This window comes from Nuphar pumila, chromosome 15 (genome assembly GCF_984573655.1).
Source record: "Nuphar pumila chromosome 15, dmNupPumi1.hap1.1, whole genome shotgun sequence".
Lineage (NCBI taxonomy): Eukaryota > Viridiplantae > Streptophyta > Magnoliopsida > Nymphaeales > Nymphaeaceae > Nuphar > Nuphar pumila.
In genome coordinates, this window is record NC_143263.1 from 52,417,580 (window position 1) to 52,435,991 (window position 18,412).

The following is an 18,412-nucleotide window of genomic DNA, read 5'->3' on the forward strand; positions in this document are numbered from 1 at the left end:
GCACCCAAGAGGTATTCTTATATCCCTCTCTTCCTGTGATTTCTTTGTTGTTATTCTCTTTAGCTTTGGGAAAGCTATTGAACGTTGTACTCTCTATATTGTACTCTCTACTCTTATTATAGTGGATTATTCTCTCTGTGCCTCGTGGATGTAGGTCGTATTGACCAAACCACGTAAACCCTTGTGTTGTGATTTGATTGTGCCTTTATTAGATCCTATATTGCTTTCGCATGAATATTTTTGTTATCTTCATTACTCTACACAAATGACAAGTTGGACAATTTGAATGGGACACATTTGCTTGGCCCTCTCTTCACATGTTTGATGCATGCCAATCCCATGTGAATGTTTTACTTGCATGTGTCAAGTAAGTAATTTTCACATGTTTAAATGCGTAAATCCCATCCTACTGTGAATTTGAAGCTGATTCATTACATGGAGGACAAACTAGTTTGATTTCATCTAATGTTAAATACAACTAGTTTAGCTGGAAAGATCATCCTCTTGACATGAACCCTCACATTAATCTATGAATTTGTTGTAGTTGTGTCAAAATCTGTCTTTTCGGTTTTAGAGGATCAATAAATTGGTAGGGCCTGCCAAACTCCAACTTGACAATAAAAAAAAGGGGAAAAAATACAACTAGATTAACTATTAAATAAACCCTATACGTACTTACACTAGGACAAAACTCATGTAAATACACGGGAAGAAAAAGAAAATAGAAAAGATTAAAGTAGAAAAAAAAGGGAAAAAATGGATTGATCATGGTTTAAAATAATATTTACCTTCGATGGTTGGCCCAAGCTAGAGGCTATTCATGCACAATGTTTGATGGTAGTGACGAAGTGCAATGATGCAGATGCCTTTTTTTTTTAAAGAAAAAAATGTAAAATTATCCAGTGATTAGCATAAAGATCTGCAAGTAACGGGGGATCACAAGCATGTATTACATTGTTCAGAGAATAAAGCTTAAAAATAATAGGAGAGAAATTACAAAGAGATCTCACCTATTCTGCAATGTGTCACCGAATTAAGATCAAGCCCAGACCATTTCAATTGCAACCTTTTGCATAGCTCCCTCCTCATTCTTAGATTAAGAGTTGTAAATGAAGAAGGTTCGTCCATGAATTTCCTATTGTTCCTTTTGAGCCAAATACATCTCCACATGATGTGAATCTAGCAGCGCCAAATATACTTCCAATTCTTCCCAAGGAAATTGACTTCATCAGCTGCTATGAGAGATCAAAGGATGAAGATTGCTTGAAATTGTATGTCTTATCTCCCCATGCTTGGACGACAATTGTTTGCACCAAAGTGTAATTCTGATGCACAAATTTTCTTCAGTGAAGACTTTATCTAGGAGTACTTGAGAAGATTGAATAGAAAACATGTGATGATGCATTGGATCCACAACACAACAGCCCACACATTGAGAATGGCCCACATGCTATGGAGGAATAAACCAATATTCACTACAAGGATGAGGGTCAATAGTGGCGATTGTTCTCGTTGTTATTGCTCTATTTCTCCCTATTATTGGTCAATAACTGAGATATTTCTTGTTGATATGTCGCCATCAAAAAACAGCCTATGTTGATCAATAATGGTGACTTTTAGAGGTCAATGTTAAAGGATGAACCAAAACTAGTGAAGAATCTTGTCGAAACCGAAAACACTAATAGTGGCGAAGTAGTTTATAACGGTGAGATACTTTATAACATCTAGATCTTTGGCTTACCATTATAAGCTAGGCCAGCATTAACTCATTGTTGTATGCTATAATAGTGAGAATTACTCGCCATTATAGGCTGGCTATAATGGAAAGACAAGGATTTTTCCTATAACAATGAGATAGAAATATCGTCGTTATAGTCTATAAACCTGCAAATTTAAAACTCAAAATTAGTTTAAAATAAAAAATTACATTAAAAAACTTGCAACTAAAACACACAATGAAAAAACACTTCATATACACTTCAAACATACATCATCAAACATTCACTTCAAACATACATTCAATAAAAACTTCAAATACACTTCAAAAAATATATATACACTTCAAAAATATAAACCCCCTATCATCCTCAACAAGCCTGCAACAAATATACTTCAAATAGAAACTCCCTACATCCCCTTCAAGCCTGCAACAATCACACTTCTAATACAAACTCACTACATCATCTTCAAACCAGTAACAAATATACCTCAAATACAAACCCAAAACATCTTCAAACATTCACTTCAAATATATATTTAACAAAAACTTTAAATACACAAAAAAATATGCATACACTTCAAAAATACAAACCCATATATCCTCTCTAAGTCTTCAACAAACACACTTCAAATACAAACTCCCTACATTCTCTTTAAGCCTGCAACAAACACACTTCTAATACAAACCCACTACATCATCTTCAATTCTGCAACAAACACACTTCAATTACAAACCCACTATATCCCCAAACATTCACTTCAAACATACATTCAACAAAAATTTTAAATACATTTTAAAAAGTATACATACACTTCAAAGAACATACGTAAACTTCAAAAATACAAACCCCCTACATCCATAGTGACAAATATCTAGAGATTTAAGAAAATCTTGCAATAATATCGAGAGAAATTGCCTGAAAGTTTAAAACAATAATTTCTCACAAGAATTTCAAAATATTGTGTTTTTATTTTTTAATAATTTTTATTAATATTTTCTTATAAAAATTAATTTTTATATTTTTAAATTTATTTTTATTATCGAAATTTTTCCAAAAAATGCAAGATTTATGAAAAAATTTCAAATTCTTGCAAGTTTTTAAAAAACAATATTTTATTATTTTTAACTTTTGTCACTAAGCCTACATCCTCTCCAAGCGTGCAACAAACATACTTCAAAAACAAACTTCCCTCCCCCCTCCTCTTGAAACTTGCAACAAACACACTTCTAATACAAACCTACTGCATCTCTTCAAGTGTATAACAAATACACTTTAAATACAAACCCACTACATCCTCAAACATTCACTTCAAACATGCATTCAACAAAAACATCAAATATACTTCCAAAAATATATATACACTTTAAGAAACACACATACACTTGAAAATACAAACCCCCTACATCCTTTCCAAGCCTGAAATAACCACACTTCAAATATAGACCCTCCCCCCTATATTCTCTTCAAGTCTACAACCAACACACTTATAATACAAACCCATTATATCATCTTCATGTCTACAACAAACATAGTTCAAATACAAACCCACTATATCCTCAAGCATTCACTTCAAACTTAAATTCAACAAAAACTTTAAATACACTTAAAAAAATATACATACACTTCAAAAATACAAACCCACTACATCCTCTCCTAGCCTGCAAGAAACACACTTCAAATACAAACCCATTACACTGCTTATATCATCTCCAAGCCTGCAACAAACATATATACTTTTAAAATTTACATAAATTAGCTTAAAAACAATAAATTAAGAATCTATGGATCAAACATATTTAACACTATACTATATGAAAAAAATAAACTTAGAGAATAAGAAACTTACCCTCGTATGATACTTTTGAAAGTACAAAGATGATCCACTAGTTTATAGAATATACTCGTCATCGGGTTTCATCGATATATTTCAATATACAAGAAGAAAATTAAGAATCTATTATATCAAACATATTTAACACTGTACTATATGAACAAAAATAAACTTAGAGAATAAGAAACTTACCCTCGTATGATACTTCTGGAGGTACGAAGATGTACCAGGCTTGATTTGCTTCTGATGCATGAAAGCTAGTCTGGTTGTGGTGATGATATTTGAATTTTGTTACAACCTTTTATCTTTCATGAAATTATGCATTGAAATATTTATTAATCATCCTCTGAATCATCTTAGTGTAATGGCATGAGATCTTCGTCGATGGTATGGAGAGGGGGTAATGAATCAACCCCTCTACAATCGTTGTCCTATTTTTCATTCCGTCAGATAAAGATAATAAAATAGCATACACATTTCTTGGTATTATTTTATGCATTATATGCATTTCGCCCTTTGCAGAATCTCTAATATAAAATACTTGCATAACTTGAGAAGCTAAAATAGACGGATCCTCTTGATATGCTGTGTGAGACATGTTGATATATGTAAAGTATTCATTTTTACATATGTGCCTATTATCAAGCTAATCAGATCTAAATGTATACACCCAATTTTATCCTATATATTTAAATTCAATAATATCCTTTAGAATTTTATAATAGTCTACATTAAGCTTCCCTACATCGCCTTCACATGTAACCATTACCTCACTGTTATGAGAACTATGGTCTTCACTATGAGACTGTGTATGAAACCTAATTCTCTTAGATACAATTCACATTCAACTAAGTTGTCTAGCACATATCGACGAGCTCTCACACATTCCAAATATGAAAGTACAAGTAGTGAACCACCACTGACTTTCACGCGAATGTCATGTGAAAATATAGACAAACCTTGTGTCTTGCCATGCTAGGCCTATCATCATGATGATCCCTACAGTTAAATCTAGTATCAATACTACTAAGATACATTGAGCAAAAGCTTACACATTCTGTTGAAATATATGCTTCAGTAATGGATGCTTTCGATCATGCTTTGCACATCATAATTTGCTTTAATTTATCAAGAAAACTCTCGATCAGATAGATCTAACGATATTGTACTGGTCCACCAAGTTCGACCTTACATGGTAGATGAATGGCTAGGTGTACCATGATAGTAAAAAATGCAGGTGAAAGTATCTTCTTCAAAGTGCATAAGATTACTAGAATTTTTTTTTTATCTTTGTTAAAGCATCTCTTCTCAATGTCCTTGCACACGATAGTCTTAACATATCACTCAAACGAATTAAAGGCATGCCAATTGTCTTCTTTAGATATCCACAAACTATAATAGGAAGTAGGCGCTGGAAGATGTGGCTATCATGACTCTTCATTCCTAAAAATTTAGCATCATTTATCTTTATGCTTCGCCTGATGTTAGATGTGTAGCCACCGAGAAACTTCACATCCTTCAACCAATCAAGAAACTATTTCTTATGCATACTCAAAAATTTGTATTGTGCATGCAGTTTCTTCAACGTTGCACGTACCGCATCTGTCTAAGTACATGTGATGATGTATCTTTCTGAGTCTTAAATCTCCTCATGCATTTTTGTTGTCCTTTATTTTTTCCATCATATTGAGCTGTGTATATAAGATATTGTCACATATGTTCTTCTCAATATGCATTATATCTAAGCATCGATGGTGGCCCTCTAAGTTCTACTTTATCATCAAACTCATTCTTTTGACAATATCATGGATGATCTTTTAGTAAGAATTGACGGTGTATCATATAATACGCCTTCTTGACAAACTTCAAGCTAGCTGACCTTGTATCAATGTTGCAGACTGGACATGTAACCCTTTTGCAGACTACCTTGATAAGTTGACATATACTAAAAAATCATTGATAGTCTATATTATCGTCACTCGCATATGAAATATCTCTTTAGTTGATACATCATACATGTTAATGCCTTCATCTCATAACTCTTGTGAATCTTTGATTAACAGTTGCAGGTAAACATCTATTTTATTTTCAAGTTCCTTTGGTCCAAGTACGAGTAGGAAAAACTATATGAAAGGTTCTTTCATACATATCTATGGAGGCAGATTATACGACAATAATATTATGGGTCACATATTGTATGACAAGTTCATATTTTTGAATAGATTGAAACAATCGCTTGCCAAGCTAAGATGAATAATGTGAGGTTTCACTGTGAACAATATATGTTCTCTATCAAACTCCTTTCACACTGCAAAATCTGATGGATGAATTAGTTTGTTCTCATTGCTTGCACATCGGGTCTTGTGTCACCTCATATTTTATGTTGTTTTTGTTATCATGAACAAGTGTTGCAACTTTGACCTTATGAAAATATATCGTAACACCCTTTGAGGAACTTTTATTCTTTTGCCTTTATGTGATTTCCATCTTGAAGCATTGCACTTTGGGCATATTTCTTTCTTCTGATGCTCTTCTTAAAAATGCATGCAGTTATTTACGCATGCATCTATCTTTATATAATCAGAGCTGGTGTGATTTATAAATTTATTCACCTCGTAGTATGAGTTTGACAATCTTTTCCACTTGGGCAAAATCTCTTTTAACAAATCAATCAACATGTCAAATGATTTGTTATTCCAATTGTTCATTGATTTAATATGTAACAACTTGAGAATGAAAGCTAGTTTCCTTAACTTTATATAGCCTAGATATAGATCATTCCAAGCATCACCTATTGAGTCTTGAAGAGACTTGTGTTTGTCATCATCATTAGGAGCTGAATCCAATGTTATCATAATAACGTCATTCAACATTTCTTCAATCCGACTATGAACCTCTGTCGTATCTGATAATACATAAAATGCATATCATGTTATCATAAATTCATGTATTTATATGCAAATTTATAGCTTAAGTACCAGTGTTTATATTGTTTTAGGTGTGAAGGAGCTTTGGTTCGAATTTCATCAGAATCCGAATTAAAATAAAGAAATTAGAGTATTTTTTGAGAAAGTGGATTAGTACCGATTTGAAGTGGATCCAGACCCAATCTAAAATCATACAACTGTAGTTTAAATCTGATCCACACATCAATCTGAACCAAAGTCCAAGATCCATATTTAAAAAAAATATCCAAAAAGCCCCTCTAAAAGTGGCACAGGGTAGTTTTTAGTAAATATAGATAGTTTAGGTACTATTTTATAAATAGTCTAAAATAAGGCCTTATTTTATAATTTTTGTAAAATATCATTATAAATAGGGGATGTCCACCCATGTACCACCGTCTTTGCCTAGGGTTTCATGCCACGCTCTTCATCCCCTTTCTTCCCTTTTGCTTTCTAAATATCATTATAAAACAAATTTCAACAATAAAAAGAATGTTTGTGGCATGAAAAACATGGTATAAGTCTGCTCTTTTCTACCCCCACACTCATCGAGTAGTCCTTAAGGTACACCATCCTCCCCTCTCTACTTTTCGGTCTTTATTCCCTAATTGTTTTAAAACAACCCGAGTCTTGGCCCCTTTTCTTTTTCGTTTTGTGTTGGGTTTCTGATATTATATGTTATTTGTCATTTAAAGTCTAGTTTTAATGTTTGATCATTTTCTTTTAGGTGCTTTAATCGAGTCTTGAGTCGTTTGAGTCAAAGAACTTAACCGAAAAGGCTTGTCAGGTGAGTTCTGATTTATAAAAAACTATCTATATGAATTCGCAGTACAATATCCAAGATTTTTTTAGTCTTTTCTTGAATTTTCTTTTGAAATTCTCGTATTATGTGTCAAAATGAAATCTTAAATTTTGGTTAAAAAGAATGCATTTGAGGATCCGTAGGGTTTAGAAAAAAATAATTAGGTATGAAAATAACCCCTACACGACTAAGGTTTTTAGAAAATTCAAAATACATTTCCTTAAATCATTTCTCTTAAAATTAAAATTTATCTTAGAGAAAATTAAATAAAATAAGTAATTTGAATTATTTAAGATTTTGGAAATGTAATTACTAAAACTTAATTAGGATATATTCAAGTTGCATTTCATGTATTTGCATTTCATATGAATTACAAGTTTATTTAGGAAAAAACTTGTTTGAATTTAAAATGAATTTATATGAAATTAAATTGTAATTTAGTGGAATGGATTTCAAAAATTAATTGAGATTTATAAAATGGTAGGAGTCCATAGGTGGGCCATCCCATCCTATGTGGCATCCTATTTAAAGTTTTAATTTGGTAAAAATGAAAAATAAATTTTAAATAAAGGTTAAGCTAAAAGTTACTAAAAACCAAGGAAAAGGGGTGGAAAGGTCAAACTTTCCAAATTCTAAAAGAAAGCCCCATAAGGAGTGATGCCCTTTTTTAGAGAGTTTTAGAAGGGTCCAGCAAGGGCCGGACCCATGAACAAAATAGGAAGGTAAGACAAAAAAAATAAAAGAAAGATTTTTTTTTTAATAAGTCAACTTGCTTGCTAAGCAAGCAAGTTGCTAACAATTCAAAAAGGAAGGTTTGGCCCCATAGGGGTAGACCAACCCTTCCTTCTTAACCATAATATAATACATATATTATACAATATAAAGTATGCCATATATTATGCTAAGTATATAAAAAAAGGAGAAAAAAAAAAGAAATACATAACGAATAGGAAAGAGAGGGTATATGATTTAGATTTGTTTTAGATTAGATTAAGGGCTAGGATTTATCCCAGCCTTTGACCTAATTCAAGAGGCTACAAAATAAAAAAGGGGCTCACCCCCCCTACCCCCCCCCACCCCCGCTATTTTGCCTCTTTGGATATTTTTTCAAGCTTTCTCTCAAAACCCTCTCTCTCTCTCTCTCTCTCTCTCTCCCCCAAAACCTCCTTCTCTTTTCTTTCTCTTATACGAAGTAGATGAGTGTTCTCTCTTGGGTTTACAGGAGAGGCGCTCACGTGGTTCAAGGAGGCTTGAAAGACTATTTTAAAGTTTATATCATGCATGGATCACCTGAATCATGCGAAAAGACCCACTAGTTTGCATAGGAGCATTTTTTCGCTAAAATATAGGTGATCTATACACCTCTTGCAAAATAGAATTTGTGGTACAAATTTCATGGGTTTTTTATAAGCATAGACCCTAAACAAACCCTCACATATTTGGGTTTGGTTTAGGGCTATCAAACTATGGAAAAAAATAGTTTTTTGAGAGAAACTCTCTTTTAAAAATGTGTTTTGCTCAAAAACTAGTTTCTCAGAAAAAAAATCTATAAATTTTGAAAATATGTAAATTATGCCATGATTTTTTTACAAGTATTGATTTGGATTAGTAGAGTAGGTTGTTTTAGACATTCTGTAAAAATTTGGTGAATTTTTATGCTCAACATTTTGAGATATTGTAATTTTAGTCATATCAATTTTTTCAGAAAAGAAATTGGTAAATTTAGAAAAATCATGAATTTCGTAGTTAGATCCATGCAATATTTAATTATAGTTGTTAGATTATGTCAATGTATATATTTTGTGATTTTTCTAGATTTTTTTGAATTAGTTAATTAATCATAAATTAATTAATTAATTAATTAATTATGTATTTTACCGAATTAATTTTCAAGAAAATAAGACATGTGGGAGATGGGTGTATTTTTTGGCCAAACGGCTAAGAAAAAATATGATTTATCTCATTTAAAGTATATCAGATTTAGATGTTTATTTTTATTTTAGTTTTAAATAAATTTATGTCAAAAGAAATACGGGTGTACGAATTCAGGTGACCCTGTTTGTTTCCACCCAAATGCGTAGAATCAGAATTACAAGTTTTTGGCCAGACATTTAATGAGTAAAATTCTTATAACTCCCTCGTTTGGAGAAGTTTTGATGAACGGTTTATTGCATTGGAAAGCTAACAAAATTTTCTATCTTTTGTGAAATTTTGGGCTCTATTCATGGACTGAGCACAATTTTATGACTGTTGAAACAAAATATGACATGTCTGTAGTAAAACGTTCGCGACTCCCTTATATAGAGAAATTTTTATGAACAGTTTACGGTTATGGAAAGCTGATAATTTCTTTTTCAATTTATAAAAAATTTAGCTATGTTCACTAACTGCAAAATTTTCTATTAGCTCTGTAACAGACAAACAAAATTGAGTATTTCGCAAATTGGGGCCGGTCAAATGGACCGAAGGCTGACCTTTGCGTATTTGACATATGTTTCATATAATTTTCCTTCCTTATGATTAGCATGCAGAATGTGAATGTATATGTACATTTGATTTTATGTAGGGTATGATATGCCTACCCTAAGGCATAATTGAATGTTGAAATGACTAGGCATGATGCCAAAAAAGGGGTCTGCACTTTAAATTAAGGGATCAAAGGGTCCAAAAATACAAGGCATATTGTTTAATTTCAAAAGTTGTGTTGGTTGCATGTCTGATCATGTTAGGATGATAATGATGATGGTGGAAATGTTGATATTGATGTTTCAATTATGTGGATGCATTGAAGTCGTGTTTCTTTATGCATTGAAGTCGTGTTTCTTTATTGTAACACCCATGTACATGCACGTGTGTTAGCTAAAGCATGCAAACAAATGTGGTTTTCATTTATATATGTATATGTTTATGTTTAATAGCTTATATGAATGAGAATTGCAATGCTTTATAAGAATGAATCTATTGCCCATAAAGGCGCCAAATCCTTGATGTTGCATATAAATTATTAAAGCAAATAAGTAAAACATGTGACATTAAAACAAGATACTTGTTGAGAGAGTGTCAAGTGGTATAAAACTTCGTGCGTTAAATAAGTTTCGAGCACAGAAGGTTGCTCCTTCCCTCCCACAATTTTAGAAAAAACCTCTATATTAGACTGCAGCGTAGAGAGTTAAGATATTCATGAGAAAATTTGATGCATCAGGATTAAAGGTGTTGAGAATCTTTCTTGAACTATCATCGCTCACCCTGTCCCTGGTGAAAGGTGCCTGGCTAGGTCAAGCCACCGTTATGTATAAAAATACTCTTGTGCCACAACCCTGATCTAAGTATTAATCCTGTATTGTACCAACAAGGATAAGAAGTGAAACCTAATATGTGTGTGCATTAGTTAGAGATAACATGCATTACTTAAGAAAAAAAATGTGATTAAAGATAAAAAGTGATGCATGCATTGAAGGGCTTATGTATACGATAAGTTCATACATTTTATTTGCTTCAGATGAATGAATTGGTGTACACTTGTTTAATTTAGCGAATTGAATATGCATGTCAGTTGTGCAAGTATTTTAGTTCATTTTAATTTATATATGTAAAAAATCTGATAAAATTTTTAATTTGTATTTTGTTTTACAAGTCTAGTATATTTCACTCTACTGAGACATGTTATGTCTGACCCTATGTGGTTTAATGCTTTTCAGGTAATGAGTAGTAACTTACATGTGAAGGCGGGAGGTTATGATGGGGACTCAGTCTACCTTTTCTTTGCCTTCATGAATTTTGGACTCTGATCTTTATTATTTAAATTTAATTCAAGGATGATTGTAATTAATTATGGACATTGTGAACTTTGATTTATTTTATGCATGGTTAGTTATTCATTGAATTTTAAATTCTATATTTGTATGATTGTGAGTGATCATGTGAAGTAGCATGCTAAATTTTAGACTTGATGAGTTTTTCGCTGTAAATCGTTAGATTTTTTTAAAGTATTTAAAAAAAAATCACCACTTTTCAAGTTATAAAAATTAGGGTATTACACGTAGAGTAGTTTATTATTATATTCTCATTGATTAGATTAATTTTAGAGTAGTTTTAGATTAGATCTGAGTTTTTTTATTTTTAGATTTAAAATAAAATAAAAATAAAAATAGATAAATTAAGGTTTTTTTTTGTATTTTTCAGGCATAGTCTTAGGTTTTTCTTGAAATCGTTAAACATAGAATAGTTTCTTTTTGTTATTTTTGTTTTTTTGTGATTTTTAGATCAAATTTAGGTTCAGATCAATTTAGATTAGGTTTTTGTTATTCAGTATTAATTAGATTAATTATTTAGATTTCTTTGTAAATAGTTGATTAGGGTTTTTTAGAGTCTTTTGAATTTTTTATTATTTTTGGTAATTAGATCTGACTTTAATTTGTTTATTCATGTTTAGTAGGTTAATTATTTCATGTTAATTCATGTTTCTTATATATTAAATTAGTTTTAATTAACTTTAATTATTGATAATAGTTATTTGATTAAAATAGAAATCGGTAGATAGAATAAATAGTTATTTAGTTTTTTATTATTTAGCCAAATAGATTAGATTTATTTATTGTTTCCATCAGTTAGTTAAGTTTATTTTCAATCTCAAAATTTTTATTTCCTGTACTTAGATTAGAATTTAGTTGTTAATTTATTAATTATCGTTTTTAGATACATTAATACTTGTGAGACTAGTTAAAAAAACTGCAGTACATTAATACTTATGTTGAAGTTTTGTTACTCTAAATTTATACTATCCTGACAAGCGGTCTGGGTCACATAAAACAGATTATAACACATTCAAATTACATCATGCATGGGTACTTTAATGAAATTTTAAAAAATAAATTTGTATTCATTTAATTCGTAAGAATTCATTAAAGCGATGCAAAGAGCTATGTCCCTGTCAACCTCTTTCAGTTTTAAATGTAGATCCTGATAGCCCTCCTGTGTTTGAGTTCGGTTCCTTGCAGCATCGGTCGTTGCCTCTTGTGGTGATTTGTAAGAGTCCCTAGCGCCCTCAGCCATGAGGTCTACAAACCTTGAAGTGGGCATTCTAACTGAGATGCTGCCTGCTTCAATAGTGCTAGTTTTGGTGCTCCCACTAGAGCACCTTCCACATGACCCTTCTTCCTGCTCCATATGAAATTGATTTCAATGAAAAGACTTGTTTTTTAAGTTTTAGTAAAATACAGTATGCTGATTTTTAGATTTCTTTAAAAATCTGACTAAACATGACAAGTTTTGAATGCGGTATGTGTTTTCAACTAAAAGAACTAAAGAGATCACAATCATAGGGTCTGATTTACAAAACCTGCAACGGACCAAACCTGGTTAAGATGGACAAATTACTTAAAGGACCTTTCAACTCACATTATATTTTGATGGACAAACTACTATGCCTTGCACACGAGCAGCACAGCTCCTGTTGCTCAATTATGTTTGTTTCTAGGATTCCTATATAACTTATACACCAGGATTGTAATAGAGCAGCCATAATTAAATAAAAGGATTCGCGATTATCTGCATCAGCTCTGGCTCCAGCTGTTGGTTAGAAGAAGCATTTTAAGGTTTTTACAACTAGTTATGCCAACAAAATTCATTTTCGTGAATATGCTGAGACATGGCTTTTTTCTCCCTTAAAACTCTTCTCATAGCAAATTCATTTGAAAATAGACTATATGGTTCAACCAAATGGATTGTACGACTGTGTGCTATGCTTCATTCTTTTGGCCTTCAGCAAGGGTAATTAATTTGAACATAAAAAAGTTGGCTCTCAGACATCATTCGAAAATGGTCATCAGAAGAAAAACATTAATGAAACAAGTTCATGGACCAACGGTCAACTTTGTGAGCAAACTTCACCGCCCTGCACCTCAAAGAAATCCTTGCAAATGGTCTGGAACAGAACATGTTGATGTCCAAACATAGTTCTAGGTACCGCTTCCACAGAGAATTAGATCTCTGTCATATCATGGAAGTTTTAGCATATGCTCAACAAAAGGTACCAGTGATCGTCATACACTTTGGTATCCAAACTCACAAGTGGAAAGGATGCCACAACAGTACAGTCTGCTGATTTTAGGCCGTTCTCAGGTTCAGATTTTATAAAGCCCAATACTTAATGATCGTATTTCAGGCTTCATGGATTTCTTGAAAGCATCTTAGGTTTTTTTTAGTATGCCTGCCTTGTACCACCAAGCAACCAAGGGAACTGCTTTATTTTACATTGAGACATGAGACCCAATGGTTATATATAAAAGAAAGAGAGGGGGAACAAGCAGGGTAAAGGAATTGGTCGACTCATCAAGCTCTCGACCTGAAGATTGTAAGTTTGAATCCTGTCCTTTTCATCTAATTAAGATGCAATCTCAGAGACGCTGAGGGAGGCGACGTGTGCTCAGGGAAGGGCGAACCATGAGTGATGAACTCTCTCTCTCTCTCTCTCTCTCTCTCTATATATATATATATATATATATATATATATATATATATATATGATAGGGTGCTCCCGGTGAATCTACTCCTTAAATAACAGCTATTGGATCTTTTACAATCCAAGGCTGTGATGAGTCATTTAGTACGGTTGCTTAAAAATAAACAAACTCAATATGCAATATTAAAGGCATTTAATATGACTTTTCTAACTTCTATAAAACATTTCTTTACGTCTCTCTCTCAAAAGGCAACTAAAGTAAATTAATGAGCATTAATTGTATTTGACATCTAAATATAGCATTTAATGTCTCTAAGCGGCTATGCTCTCTCTCTCTCTCAACATGAGAAAAAGAGATTGTTGGGTTATAAAATGTGTGTGTTTTATTTTATGAATAATTAACATTTAAAAAGTTATGAAAAGATAAAATTTTGTAATAACAACGACAATGCTTCATATAGTTTGTTGGTTCAACCCAGATTTGAAGCTTGTGAGTTGTGGTGGTATTTGTTTAGGATCCAACACATAATGTTTTTTTCAAGTGAATATCAACAACCAAATTCTCGAGATAATAGATTTTTTTTTTAAAATAAAAAAATGTAATTATTACTCACAATTTTTTTTAAATAATCAAAAATTAATTTCTGACATTTTTATCAAAAAATATCGACAAATCAATTTCTCACGTATTTTCTTTTAAATGGTGATATTGGTCACTAGGCCGAGAGCGAAGCAGGTTATATGTTCCCCCCCCCCTCCCCCCCGAACAGGGCCGGTAGCTCCATCTCATGTTCGAGGGTTCCCAAAGAGCGCCACGTAATTAAGCCTGTGCATATCGTATCCCCATGTTTGTCAGCATTAATTAGCATTGGAGTTTGATGCGATTGCAAAGACTTAAGTACCCTCTTCTCCATTGGTGCAAAAAAAAATGACGATTCTAGAAAAGGAGTGGTTGTAAAGACTTAAGTGCCTGAAGATGATTATTTAAGACTCAATCTCTGCACTGCAGGATTATCCGAGAAAGAAATCTCCCCTGGAGGAGGCCATGAACATCAACCCTCTCACTCTCACTCTCCCTTCTCTTTTTGCTTCTATGCACATCCAGCAGAAGATCCAACATTGCTCCATCAAGCACCGACTGACCTGCACATTGACTGTTGTGGAGTCTGATTCAGAGTTTTTACCCTTACAGGAGGAGGGTTTGAGGGCTCCTCCCAGCGTGGGTAGCATCATTCAACCAATGAGTTGTGGGTCCTGATTCAGAGTTTTTACCCTTACAGGAGGAGAGGAGTCTGGGAGCTCCTCCCAGCGTGGGTAGCATCATTCAACTTGAAGAGTTGCGGAGCCTGATTCAGAGTTTTTACCCTTACAGAAGGGGGGTGTGAGGGCTCCTTCCAGCGTGGGTAGTACCATTCAACTTGATGAGTTGTGGAGCCTGATTCAGAGTTTTTGCCCTTATAGGAGGGGGTTTGGGGGCTCCTCCCAGCGTGGGTAGTATAGTTTTTGCCCTTACAGGAGGGGGGTTTGGGAGCTCCTCCTAGCGTGAGTAGCATAGTTTTTGCCCTTACAGGAGGGGGTTTGGAGGCTCTTCCCAGCATGGGTAGCATCATTCAACTTGATGCACTGCAGGATTATCCGAGAAAGGAATCCCCCTTGAAGAAGGCCATGAACATCAACCCTCTCTCTCTCCCTTCTCTTTCTACTTATGTGCACAACTAGCAGACAATCCTACACTGCTCTATCAAGCATCGACTGACCTACACACTGACTATAGCATGGTTCAACTTGATGAGTTGTGGAGCCTGATTCAGAGATTTTGCCCTTACAGGATGAGGGTTTGAGGGCTTCCCCCGACGCAATAAAGTGTTTTGTTTAATCATAGTACTCATGTTTCCTTTGGTTGTTTCTTGCTAAAGGTTTTTGTAACACCCTTTCTCACAATTTTTCTGTTTTTTTTTTTTGGTTTGAAGATGGTAACTTCTGAAAGTTACAGTTCAATTTCAGGAAATGAACCTGTTACAGAACCTGAAATTCTGTAACCAGTTTCGGTTTTTAACATATTTGAAATATCAAATGAGTTTATAAAGTTATAAAAAATTCCAAATATAAGCTAGCCAAATAAAGAAAGAAAACCCTTTTTCAAATTTGAAAAATGATCTTCCGTTGGGGAGATATGACTCTTGCAAAATGAACAAAAAACCTGAGTAACTCAAATGATATATAGTGTGACAGAGTCTTGGTTTTTGACCAAAAACAGGTATGAAATGACTATAAAAATTTATAAAAATTGTCAAAAATAAACTAGACTCAATAACAAAGATGTCGCTTTTTACGGATCGAAAATCCGATCTCTGGTTAGGGAGATACGCCTCCGACAAGTTGGTCTTGATTCAAATAGCGATTTACGCGTGACGGCTTACTGAATAACACTACAAATCGCTATAGTGATTTGTAGTATATTTTATGAGTCACTATAGTGATTTGTGATGTTGTTCAGTAAATCATTATGTGTAAATCGCTATTGTGACTTATAGTATTTTCAGTAAATCGATGTGCGATTTACGACGTAAATCGCTACCTGAATTAGGACCAACTTGTCCGGGGCATATCTCCCTAACCGGAGATCGGATTTCAAATCCGTAAAAACGGTGTCTTTATTATTAAGTCTAATTTATTTTTGTGAATTTTCAGCATTTTTTATGGTCATTTGTTTTCCCATTATGATTAAAAACCAGACCCCTATTATTTTGCAATATTTAAGTTGCACATATTTTTAGTTCATTTTGCGAGAGTCATATCTCTCCAATGGGATATCATTTTCCAAATCTGTAAATAGGGTTTTCTTTCTTTATATGTCTAGTTTATATCTAAAAATTTTTATAACTTTTTATACATATTTGATATTTTAAATTTGTTAAAATTTATGACTGGTTACAGATTAATCTTATTTAATCATGATTAAACAAAATAGTTCCAGTTTTTTATATATTTGAAATATCAAATAAACATATAAAGTTATAAAAAAATTTAGATATAAACTAGACAAATAAAAAAAGAAAACCCTTTTTACAGATTTGGAAAATGATCTTTTGTTGAGGAGATATGACTCTTGCAAAATGAACTAAAAACCTGAGTAACTCAAACGATATAGAGTATGCCAGGGTCTTAGTTTTGACCAAAAATAGGTATAAAATTACCATAAAAATTGCTAAAAATTTTCATAAATAAACTAGACTCAATAACAAAGATGCCACTTTTTACGGATCGGAAATTCGATCTTCGGTTAGGGAGATACGCCCTCGACAAGTTGGTCTTGATTCAAATAGCGATTTACGCGTGACGGCTTATTGAATAACACTTGTATTTCATGAGACACTATAGCGATTTGTGGTGTTGTTCAGTAAATAATTATGTGTAAATCACTATTGTGACTTACAGTGTTTTCAGTAAATCGTTGTGCGATTTACTGCTTAAATCGCTACCTGAATTAGGACCAACTTGTCGGGGGCATAGCTCCCTAACCAGAGATCGGATTTCAAATTCGTAAAAAAAGGTGTCTTTCTTATTGAGTCTAGTTTATTCTTGTCAATTTTCAGAAATTTATATGGTTATTTGTTTTCTCATTTTGATTAAAAACCAGACCAATATTATTCTATATTATTTGAGTTGCACGGTTTTTTAGTTCATTTTGAGAGAGTTATATCTCTCCAATGGGAGATCATTTTCCAAATCAGTAAAAAGGTTTTTTTTTATGTGTCTAGTTTATACTTATTTGCTTTGGAGTTTATTTGCTTTGATTTCAATTATTTTCAATATATTTTCATAAAAAATCTCAATTTCAAAGTTAAATTCACTTTGAATTCAAGTTTTAAAGTGAATTTTTATGTTTTAAACCCTAATTTCAAAAATTCAAAACTCCAAAGCACCATTTTCAAATGCTTTGCAAAGTCATACAACATTTACTTTTATTTTATCTGATTTTCTTTATTTCTGAGGCATAAAAGGCAATTTTTCAATAATTGAGGAAAAATCCATAAAAAACCTACATTTATTTATAACAAGGTTGTTCATTTTACATGATTTCCCCTTTGTTATTATCTCAATTATTGTAATTCATTTAAGGGTTGTAATAAATCAATTTATAAGAAGTTTACTTTATGCCTAGTTTAGAATGAATGAGCATATAGTTTAGGTTTTCATTCTCCATAATTGATATGTTGCATTTTTATTTTCATTTTTCAATAACACTATGGTAAAACACGAATGGCACGTGCACCATTTAATAGAGGATATGTAAAACTAAGTAAAGTTTGTATTTACGGTCATAGTCAAAATATGAATGATACTTAGAATTATTATTCTTTATTAAATAAAAATGAACTTACACTCTCAAGTCATTTGCAAAAAATCATCATATTTTCTAAAAATTCATTTCCTTCCTTTATTAGGATTCAAAATAAAGATTAATTCTAAGTATATTTTTTACCATAGTCATGAATATATGGAAATTTGATCTTGTTTAATTCTATAAAGGCACAAAATTAATTTCATTCCTTATTGGAATTTGAATAAAGATTAAATTAGAATATGTTTGTAACCATAGTCATGAATATATTACAATATAATATTGTTTTAAATCTATTAAAGAATGAA